This window comes from Octodon degus, unplaced genomic scaffold (genome assembly GCF_000260255.1).
Source record: "Octodon degus isolate 3935 unplaced genomic scaffold, OctDeg1.0 scaffold00161, whole genome shotgun sequence".
NCBI classification, from domain to species: Eukaryota; Metazoa; Chordata; class Mammalia; order Rodentia; family Octodontidae; genus Octodon; species Octodon degus.
The window spans coordinates 613,630-625,688 of NW_004524737.1; the positions used below are offsets into that span (position 1 = coordinate 613,630).

Consider the following 12,059-nt stretch of genomic DNA (forward strand, 5'->3'; position numbering starts at 1 on the left):
CAGCTATAGCCTTAGCACATACTGAAGTTCAGGTTCAAATCTACAAAGTCTGGATATATGCAGCTTTGCCTTTGTTGGGTCTGGCTGCTGTGCTCAGCTCCTTCCTGCTGCTGTCCTTGGGGGTGGACCTGTTGTGCCCCTCTGGTAAGATTTTCTGCTCCTGGACTAGTTGAGTGGTTCTATCCTCTACACTCTCTGCAGGGATTACAGCTGCAGGGTTACACCCCAGGCCTGTATGCCAGGCCTGAGCTGAGCCTGGAGGGCACAAGGTGGAGTAGGGGGGAGAGGCAGCTCTCCCACACACTCACTGGGCCTGGGCTAGGACTGGGTCTGGGGGTTCCTGGAACGCAGAAGAAATTCCTACTTGGTGGGTGTGGTGGTGGAGGTGCTGCGGAGTGGTGGGGGGCATCCCAAGGGGGTGGAAGAGGGTCTCTCCCACGCCTTGCCTGGGCTGAGACCAGTAATAGGTCCTGCTGGTGCAGGTTAGGTGGAAGCTCTCCCACACACTCACCTGGCCTGGGCTAGGACTGGGTCTGGGTTTTCCGGAATGAGGCAGAAATTCCTACTTGGTGGGCTGGGTGGGGGAGGTGTTGTGGAGCACTGGGGGGCATACGAAGGGGGTGAAATAGGATCTCACCCATGCTGCACCTGGGCTGGGACCAGTAATTGGTCCTGCTGGTGCAGGGTAGCTGGAAGCTCTCCCACACACTCATGGAGCCTGGGCTAGGACTGGGTCTGGGGATTCCCGGAACTCGATAGAAATTCCTACTGGGTGGGCAGCGTGAGGGAGGTGCTGTGGATTGGTGGGGGGCATCCATAGGGGGTGGAAGAGGGTCTCACCCATACTGCACCTGTTCTGGGACCAGTAGTAGGTTCTGTGGGCACAGGGTAGCAGGAAGCTCTCCCACACTCTCATGGGGCCTGGGCTAGGACTGGGTCTACTGTGGCCTTTTGTTTGCCTGTGAAATTTAAATTTCTATTTCTCTCTCTCTCTCTTTTTTTCCTGGAACCGTAGATTGAACTCAGTCCTTTGCGCTGCCAAGCAAGCATTTATTCTACTGAGCCTTCTCCCTGGCCCCCTAAATTTCTAATTCTTGCCAGGGGCAACAGCTTTGGTTGCTGGAGTAGGCTTTAAAAGTCAGCATAATAAGGGAGTGTGAGTGTGGTGGGGGGGGCCTGCAGGTGGAAAACAGCCTGGATTCTGCCAGACACTGGCGCAATGGGATGTCTGTCCACTGCTGAGTGCTGCAGCGTTCCATTAAAAGTTATTGTTTGTGTGATCTTATGCCATCTTGTAGAGGACAAACTATTGGATGGCTTTCTTTTTATTGCTGGGCTGGTCTGACACAATGGTGAGGATTTTCACATTATATTCATGTTGCAGTAGTTCACAGCAGGAAGAAAATGAGGAATTAGTAGCTCAGAGAATACTGACCCAATCTTGATTTATATTTATAAATGTCCTTACCTGGAACTGTTCCACTGAGCAGTGTGACAAGAATGACATACATGCGGGAAAGAGGACAATTGAACAAGTGATGCAAGAAAGTGTGCGGCTTAAATTAAATCTGGACAGAGTCAAGACTGACTGAGGCAGTTGGGGCCAAACCTAGGTGTGTCTGCAGTGGGTCAGGAGACCTGGGAATTAGCAAATCTGTAAACAGTATGTAATGGACAAATAAAGGAAGCCCAAACCAGGAAAGCAATATCCCAGCTTGAGTTCAGTGCAGAAAAACCAGCAAGCTAGCTTCGGTGTTGGCAGATATATCAAATGAAAATTCAGGGCATTCTGCATGTGGATTTCTGAAAACTACTAAATAATGATTGGCAAATGTATGCCCCAAATATTACATGGGGCATGCTTACTTTTGAAAAGTGTTGGTACTTGATCCAAACTTAGAATTCAACTGTGAGTCTTACGTTACATCTGGCACCTGCACTCCTAACCAAATCTTGATTCTGTACTCATCCCTCATTTTATGGGTGAATAACACAGAATAGCCCTGGGCTTGGGGTCACTGAGTCTGAGATTTCTGCACTCAGAGCGAAAGATAGCTTAGTGAGGTCAGGTGGACTAAGCTTGAAAGATTTGGCCCAGTTGGAAAACTTGAAGTTCTATTAGGAGATATTCTGAGTTATTTGATCACACTGATTACTAACAGATTTTTATTTTTTGTGGGGGGAGTACAGGGAATTGAGCTCAGGACTTTGTGCTTGCCAGGCAGCTGCTGTGTTACTGAGTTATCTCCTTGGCCTCAGATTTCTAATCACATGTCAGTGAACCTGGTATAAACTTTTTTGTGTTATAAAAATATTCTTTCTTTCTCTAATATGTGGCTTAAATTTTTAAAAATCTGTAGTTATTTTTTATTGTTGATGACATTCATACATAAAGCATATGATACTTGTTACCCTCATTATCCACTTGCCTCTCAATTCCCCCATAGTTTCGCATACTGGTGGGGTGATTTACGTGTGTATAGCATCATTTGCTTATATCATCTTTATTACCAACACTTACTCCCACTCCTACTCATCCAAAATATTCTTAATGATGATAAAATACTCTTTTGATAACAATTTCTTCCTCAGGTTATTTGGTCAGGGTCTTCCATTATGAAACACAGGAAAGAAGCCATATCTACACATATGCAGTCTTAGAATTATCAGGTGTTTGAGCATGTTTTAAAATCCCATGTGGGGGCCACAGAGAGATGGCTCAGCAGACTCATGGCCTGTTTAGGCAAGCATAAGGACTGGGTTCTATCCCTAGCACCACATGTCGGGCTGGCCTCACCCCGGGGCACACTGAGCAGGCTATTGAGACTGGATGTGGTGGCACACAACTGAAATCCCAGTGCTGGGGAGGCTGGGAAGGCTGGGGAGGCTGAAAACAGGAAGATCACTATGAGTCCGAGCTGCATAGTGGACCCTGTATTGAATACATAAATAAATAAATTTAAAAATATACCATTTGACATATGAATATATGTCATATATATGGTAGATTATATATATTTTCTGTCTCTCTATGTCTCTCTGTCTCTGTCTCTGTTTCTCTCTGTCTGTCTGACTCTATATCGATCGATCGATCTATCTATCTATCTATCTATCTATCTATCTATCTATCTATCTATCTGATCATGCAGTAGTCTTGAGTTTCCAATAGTTCATGTGCAGATTTCTGCCCTTACTATTACTTTGCATCTTTTTATTTTTTTTATATTTATTTATTTATTTATTGTGTGTGTGTGTGTGTGTGTGTGTGGCCAGCTCAGCCCACCAGGGGGCGGGGCTGGCTGGCATGTGGTGCTGGGGGATTGAACCGCGGTCCCTGTGCTTTGTTTAGCTTAGTTTGTTCTAAGTAGGAGCTTTAGACCACTGAGCCATCTCACCAGCCCCTACTTTGCATCTTTAATGCATATAAAAGTATGTCCATATAACAAAACATGAAATAATTGCACATCTTGATGATGAGCTGTCCTCCAGGACTCAGTGATGAGTAACAAAGTCAAGATGATAGAGTTAAAGCAAACTGAATTTTAACCCAATTTCAGATCCTGGGTAAAAATTTCTTGAAAAATAATAGATCTTCAAGAAATGAAGTGATGATAAGCTGGAGGGAGCGACTGGAGATGAAGTGATGAAGTTAAAGCTGTAGAAAATAGACCTCTCCCCCAAATCTGACACGAGTGTTGTCAGAAAGCCACTGGTCCACCTATGTGTGCCTTGCCCTCCTGTCCCTGGACTGTACAAAGAGGAGAATAAGATTCTTCCATTCCTTGGATGAGGCAGAGCTGCATTTGCCACCCACTCTGGCTCCGACTCTCCTGATTGAGGGAACATGAATTTCCCTGGTGGCTCAGTCTCCACTTATTGAAGATGATATCACTTATCAGTGTGGGCTGCAGTAAGCTGCCTTATCGACTTCTCTGCCTGTCACTGCTCCTGCTAGCTCCGTGACACTGGCACGGCTGCTTCACATCAGTCTGCCTTTGCTTTATTGGCTTATTGATAGTTCCATCCATCTTCTTCAAGGAGCTGACAGCCTGGCATTTGGCTCTGCTATCTTCCCAGTGATTTTACAGCCCGCAGGATGGCTGCTTGAAGCCCCCAGAGTGTCGCTGAAATGACCAAGATGTGTACCACTGCTTCCACTCACACAGAGGGAAACTACAAATTAGTTATTGCAAAATATGGAAGTGTTGACAAATCTTTGTCCACAAGTATTAAAGTGCAAGGGGGAACTAATATTTGAATTAGTAATAGTGGCAAACTGCAGCAGACTGTTATTCCATGTGCTTCCTGTGAGAATTTTCTGATTGTCACACTGGCAGAGCCATGCTTTCCTCCAGGTATCAAACTGAGCCAAGTAGCCACAGGGGTGTGAACCAATTCCTTTTCTCTTTGTACCACATCAAAACCATGTCAGAGGAACTCTGACAACAAGATTCTATAAAGCTGATGGAAAAATAATCCATCTAATCCCTGGTAATAAACTCATTGAGATTCAAAGACAGAATAATAACATGATTTTTTTCTATTGTTGTTAAATTTAAGATCAGTGTTCATGCCTTTGGCATGTGGAGAAAACATTTGCCATGTAAACTCAGTTTGTTTGATATGGCATTATCAAAAAATAATACAGCATGATGTAATGGGAGCTTTTCTGGGAAAAGAAAACATGGATTATATAGTGACAAAGCTTTTAGGAATCCATGCTGTTAGATGTGATTAAATGTGAATTTTTAAAACCCATCCCACTAGAACATCTGCATGAAAATCATCTGGGCAACATCTGTAGAAGATAAAATGAGGAATTATATCACTTGTAATCAGAAATCTAGTTAATAATATATATTTCTTTGGGAGTAGGCAAGGGGCTAATATATAACCAGTGTTTCCACTGATTACAAGATGAGCTTTACATGTTTTAATGTATACTAAATCTTCACTAACATTTTTGTGAGGTAGATTTTATTTTCCCAGTATAGGATGAGGAAACGGAGGTATCATAAAGTTGATCGAGTTGACAAAACTGTTACAAAAGAATATAAGGTGGGACTTAATATGACCCTTTCTCTTTCCAACCCGTCTTATAAATGCTGCACGGCTCTTTCTCTATCCCGTGCATGCATATTTCTAGTTTTTGTTCTTAAAGTTTGAAACACTGAAAAAAAAAAAAAAAATACAAGAAGTAGGATAGCCGGGCAGGCCGGCGACGGCGGCGGACCGTGGATCTGCGGGACGGCGGCGCCCACACCGCGCTGGCCGGCCGGCCGTGGGCCTCCTTTCGTCTTTGCGGGCGGCGACGAGCGCAGCACCCGCAGGGAGGTCGCGGGTGCGCGGATGCCCGAGCTCCCAGCCACCTCTCGGGCCTCTGGAAGGACCCCGCGGAATGGGCGGAGCGCGTCCTACTCTAGACCCGGCGTGGTCCAGCTGCTCGCTGCGCTCACGCTCCAGCCTGAGCTTCTGACCCCGGCTACGTCGTGCCCTCGGCTCTACCCCAGGCGCAGTCACTTACCTCCACCAGCAAGCAGGACAGCAAGCTGCGGCCAGAGGTGCTGCAGGGCCTGCGCGAGAACGCGGAGTTCACCCGCCCCGAGCTGCAGGAGTGGTGCACGGGCCTCCTCAAGGTCTGCCCACCGGCCACCTGACCGTGGATGAGTTCAACAAGATCTGCGCCAGCTTCTTCCCCATGCCGTCGCCTGCAAGTTTGCGGAGCACGTCTTCCGCACCTTCCACACCAGCAGTACCGGCACCATCGACTTCGGGAGTTCATCATCGTGCTGAGCGTGACGTCTCTCCGGAAGCTCGAGCAGAAGCTCAAGTGGGCCTTCAGCAAGTAAGACCCGGACGGCACTGGCCACCTCAGCCGCAGCGAGACGCTGGAGATCGTGCAGGCCATCTGCGAGATGGTGTCGTCTGTGATGAAGATGCTGGAAGACAAGTCTACCCCGGGGAAGCGGATGGACAAGATCTTCAGACCCTGTGGGGCCCTGTGCAGGGCTTCCGGGAGCACTTAGGCTGCCACCGAGGTGACTTTGCATTGCCGGGTGGGGACAAAGGGGACGGAGCACAGACAGGCAAGCCCTCCCTCCCGAGCATGGCCCACCTCCTTGTGCATCTGTGACCAAAGGCTTGCTCACATCACTTGTGGTCCTTCTTTCCACATGTAAGTTATGCGTTTGATGGCGTGAGGTGTGACGCTAGGCCCCCTATTTAAAGCTCCTGGCCCTGCAGCACGGTCCCATGGGCCATGTCTGTCCGTGGTGTCTGCCTCACCCACCCCGTGCCGAAAAGATGCATGCTGGCCGGGACAGGGCCATGAGGCCCTGCATGCAGGCGGCTGTGATCGCCCTTCATGTCGATTGGTGTGGCATTTCTGGTATTAAAATGATCAAATAAGTGAAAAAAAGAAAAAGAAACAAGATATACGTGTACCCATATTTATAGAAGCACAATTTGTAATAGCTAAATATTGGAAACAACCCAAATGCACATCAATTGAAGAATGAACAAAAATGATGTACTTTTATACAGTGGAGTACTACTCAGCTATAAAAAAGGTAAACTCAAGGTTTTTATAGATACATGGATGCAACTATAGACTATACTTAAAAGTGAAATAAAACGGATTACCATGTGTGTCGTATTGTCTCCCTAGTCTAAGAAAATGAAAGAGTAAATAAGATCCAAAAGGTATAACAAATATAGTGAAAGGGAAAGTAATTGCTTGAAGGGAAGAACTACTGGTATAGTGGAAAACAGAAAAGAAGAAAGGGGAAAAAAAGATATATATGCAAGACAGCTAAAATAATTGTATTACTAATTTCTATTAGTTTATTGAAAGGAACAGTTAGTGCTTATATTGTTTGATCATTTTGCATGTGTGTATCTGGTAATCTGAGCAACTATTTTGAAGATAACAATATTCAATCTAATAAACATTGTTAATTTTCTATCATGTTGAGAATTTCAGTATCATTTCTACTGATTTTTCTCTTTAAAATAAAAAATAAAAGAAACTAGTAAAATATCAATAGAGAAATATTTATTTTTAGTATAAACTATAACAGCACAAATTTAATTTTCACCCATAGATCCAGGTTTTTAAACTTAACAGAAATGTTTCCACCCCCACTTCTCTATGTTTGAGTCTCTATCATAGCTTTATTTCATGCTAAAATTCTTGTAACATGAAATTTTATACAGCATATTCACTCTTTCCTATTTATGAGCCAAACACAACTTATTTCAATTTTTCATATCTTCTTGTTCTTAGTTTCAGGAAAATGGAATTCTAATAGCTATTTCACAGTGCAAAGCAATCAATATTCTATGCGAATACCTTAATGTCCAGAGCAACATAAAGTCTACATCAGATATTCAATCTGCCACTTGAAGTCAGGAACAGTAACAATATCAAAAAACAAATATAATTGCATGACGGTGTTTGCAGAAAGCAATGATAAAATATAATAGAAGACCAAGATGTCCTCCCTCCACAAACTGAATAGATATTAAAAAACAAGCCAGACAACCAGATTGATGATATATGATGTATGTGACTATTTACCAAAATGATACTTCAACCCCAGTAACTTGGAAAACTTTCACTTATCCGCATAGCAACTCTATTCCTCTAATCCACTATTTTTGTATAATAAGAATAGTAAATTAGAGCTGAGCACACTTTTGTATTTGTTCAGTTTTGAATGTTTTCTTCCAAAACTCATGTTGAAATCTTAACTTCCAAGGTGTTAGTGGTGTTTTGGAAAAGGGCCTTCTAGAAAGTACCAGTTCTTGGCCACAGAGCCCTCATGAATGGAATGGTGCCCGTACAAAACAGGGCTGACTCAGCCCCCTTCCTTGACCACAGTTGGAAACACAGACACGGTGAAAAGCCACCACACATGAGGCACCATGCACAGAATCTGCAGTGCCCTTTACTTTGCATTCTTCTCCTTCCAGAACTATAAATTTCTACTGTTTTTAAGCCAACGGAAAAATAAATTGCTATTGTTCATAACCTATGTGGTATATGATATTTTTATAGCATCTCAATGGACTCAGACATACTTTTTAGAGAGGCCAATGTAAATCCATTCTTTCACAGTTCTGGAGAACAGATGCTCAAAACCAAGTCTTGTGAGTAAGACCCTTCCTTGCCTCCCCCCATGGCCGGTAGCCCCTGACCATTTCCTAGCTTACCTCTGCATCAGTCTAATTTCCTTCTTCATCATCGTGTGACTATTCACATTTTCTTCTCTATTTTTGTCTCTGTATCCAATTATCTCCCTTTTATAAGGGTATCAGTCATACTGAATTAGGACTTAATGGCCTCACTTTAAACTGATTAGTCTTTTGAGAACCTATTTCCAAAATTGGCCATATTCTGAGGTACTGAGAGTTAGCTTGTCAATATGTTCTTTGCCATTATGGGCATAATTCAAATCATAATACATATTGTAAACTGCAGAACATATATACTGATGGTTCCAGTAAGGGTGCAGAAACGGCCCTTGGATAGGATACAAAGTGGGAGCGCATGATCCTGTTTCCATCTCATGAGATACTGTCACTGGGAAGAAAGGCCAGTATACTTTTGTCCTTTTGCTGTTACACAAAACTTCTTCAAAAGGACTAGATTACTTTTTCCTTTGGACCCCTCTTTCTCACAGCATCCTAGAGGAGGTCCTCATATATGCATTTGGGAAAGAGTTCAAACCTTTATTCATGAAGCTTCTGTGTCCTTAGTTCCTAGCCCTCTTTCAAAATAAATTTAAAAAAATTTTCATTTAAGCCAGGTACATGGAAAGTTTAGGTGGAAGTAGTGGGGTGACATTAGAGAGAATCAGTGACCACCAAGATCCAATTGTTTTCAGCTCAGTCAGGGTAGCTGGCTTCTCATTTATGTTGCTGAGAAATAATCAGTGCCTGAAGTTTGATGGCATCTGGATCATTTAACTGGTAGAAATAATGGAGAGAAAGGTTATGCTGCTTAATGTAAAAGAGAGATGAAGTTTGACCTCCAAAAACTGAGACTGTCACCAGCTGATTACATTTTTAAACTAGGCATAATAACCTCTAGTACAGCACAAAGAAGTAGAGAACCCCGAAGTCTGTGTGATCGACATTCATCTTTCCCATGGTAACAACTCAGGCAAGGATCAAACGAAAAAATCTGATGGAGACATTTGGTGGCCAGCATCACATTCTCATTTACTAAAATTGAATAGAGTGAGAAAATTTTTTCTCATTAATAATATTGAGCCATAATTTTATTAGGAAAAATGGTACCATGTAAGAAACAGTTTTGGCAACCTATTTCTTTTCTTTTCATGTGGAAATTGATGTTCTTGGCTGTGGAAAATCACAGCTGAGAGGACCCAGCTCAAGGTTTTTTATATGTCGTTTCCCTTTTCAATACGTTGCAATGTTAGTATTAAGTAGTTCATCACAACTACTGTAGAGACTGCTTTCCTTTTTATTGTTGTTAATTTTATTGAGAAACAAATAGCAAAGAGACAATTTAAAATAGTTTACCAGGACAGCTACAATAATTAATACATTGCATATTGTTGACTTCATAGTAGTTATTCATAGTACAAAATGCAGACATGATAGGTCTTGCTTTATCTTGGTCTTAACCAAGATAATGTATAAAAATGAGATATAAAAAGTAAAGCCATATTAATATACTGAGCTATAAAAGGCTTAAATCAACAACTTCTGACATTGCCAGTCCTATGTATAACCCACTACTATTATGGACTACTGGACTATATTGGATTATTCTGCTGAATACATGCACCAACAATATTTAAACGACAATGGAATACTTATCTCTGACAAAACTAAAAAAAAATGAAGATATAAATGAAGGATCATTTGTATTCATACATACAAAATAGCATAGATATACAGCTACTTTCTCTTAATTCAAAGAGAAGAGACTGCTTTCTTTCTTTTTTTGTGGAACAGGGGATTGAACTCAGACACTTGTGCTTGCCAGGGAAACTTATTCTAATATGCCATCTCCCTGCTCCCTGAGACTACTTTCAATGCAAGAATAAATAACTTTAACCAAATGCTACATTTATTAAATTAAAAAGAAATCATGTTCATGGATAGTTCCTGCTGTTAAATGGAGCTCTCAGAATAAATAAAATTAAAACATTCTTCAGAATTTTTTTAGATACTAAAAGTCAAGACATCATTATTATTTTTTTTATTTTTTAAAGAGAGTACAAATTAGAATTAAAGCAGAAAAAAAGGAAAGAGTTACTGAGTTGAGGAGGACAGGAGAGGGAGTGCGGGAGAGATTTATCTATGTATGTAAGCAATATGGTTTGGACAACTCTACTGTGCATTTCTGCTGGTCCATGGGAAGGAGCCATTCCTTATATGTCATTTTTCCTCTTCAAGTTGTCAATTGCCTTCCAAGCACTTTAAAATCTTAAGATGTGAAAATTTAAATTTATCTTTCAAAATATATTTTTCTGATTCTTGTAGAAAGTTGCACAGTTAATATAATAATACCATCAGCATATAGTTTTTCATGCCCTCATTACTGGCTAAGTCAAGCCTTTCTCCTAATACTGGGATATCATATGATAATAGCCAAAATGTCACGTTTTCCACATTAGTAAGAGTGCATGTGTTCCACCAAGTCAATACAAGACAGTTACTGTGCCAGAGAACTTTATGACTTCTACTGTTTGGGGAGAAGATGAAGTCTGTTCAGGAGCACAGTTCTGCCTGTACCACTCTCCCTTCTCAGAGGCCTGGGACACTGCTCAGAAAGAAAATCCCAAATTATTAAATGGATAAGTTACTGCTGAGTTTTATCATTGTATTCACAAATTTTTCTTAAAATTGTGCTAAAATTGTCACAGTCCCTTTGATCCTTCGTTTCAGCTCAGCCAGATAAAAACATTTTTCAGCAACCTATTTTCTCCATTTCTCCATGATACGTTCCAGAGTCAATAGGGAAGCAATCAAAGCACTTAATGATGGGTGTACAAAAGTCAAGTAGCTTCTACTTCTACCTCTCCCTTCTTCAGTTGCATCAAGAACTTTCAGAAAACAAATCTGATTTAGTAGATGATGTAATCTTTTCAATAAAGCTAAACCGTGTGAATAGGAACTTGGTAGATTTGTGTCCCCTGGGCTAATGTTCATTGAGACACTTGAACGTGATCACAGTTCTTACTCTTGAGCTTTTTTCTTCATTGTTGTGATAGCTAGTGGTGTTACTACCGTTGTTTACTTTATTGCTTAAGTCCAGGGAACATAAAAATGACAGAAGTACCAAGGCTTATTTATTGGTTGAATTATTTGTTTTCCAGAAAGATCATGACTAATATTTAAACTTTTAAAAATTTAATAGAAGCAATATAGTTTAGTTCTTTATCCTATTATAACTATCTTCTGTGTTTATTTCCTCTGTTTTTCTTGTTTTCCAGAATGCCATTAACTGCTCCCCATAGGGACTTTCATTATAGCCAATATCAAGGAATCTCTCTCTCTCTCTCTCTCTCTCTCTCTCTCTCTCTCTCTCTCTCACCATTTTCTATCAGGAATGAAACTCAGGACTATTAGAGCCTAGGCCAATGCAGAATCATCAAGCCAGACACTCTAACATGAGAAGAAATTTATTGGAGAAAAGAGCAAGAAGGTGGGTTGTCTAGTGGACCAAGACATCCCCCCAGAAAAGGGGACAGAAGAGCCAGTGAGATAGCTCAGTGGACTGAAATGCCTGCTTAAGCAAGCCTAGCCAAGCATAGGGAGTGTGGTTCAATCCCCAGCACCACATGCTACACCAGCCCTGCTCCCAGGGCAGCCTGTGCTGGTCACAGAGTCTGAGCATAGTGGCACATGCCTGTAATCCTAGTGCTGGGGAGGTTGAAAGCAGGAAGATCACTATGAATCTGAGCTGCATAGTGAGACACTATAGCAACCAAATAAATTAAAAAGAAAAAGAAAGAAAAAAGGAAAAAAGGAAGGAAAGAGAGAGAAAGAGAGAAAGAAAGGAAAAAGAAAGAGAAAGAGAA

The 12,059-nt window shown here is 41.8% G+C and overlaps 1 pseudogene; it reads left to right on the plus strand.

Annotated features, from left to right (window-relative positions):
• Positions 1 to 4,995: 4,995 nt before the first annotated feature.
• Positions 4,996 to 6,026, plus strand: LOC101588690 (annotated as a pseudogene).
• The last annotated feature ends 6,033 nt before the right edge of the window (positions 6,027 to 12,059 follow it).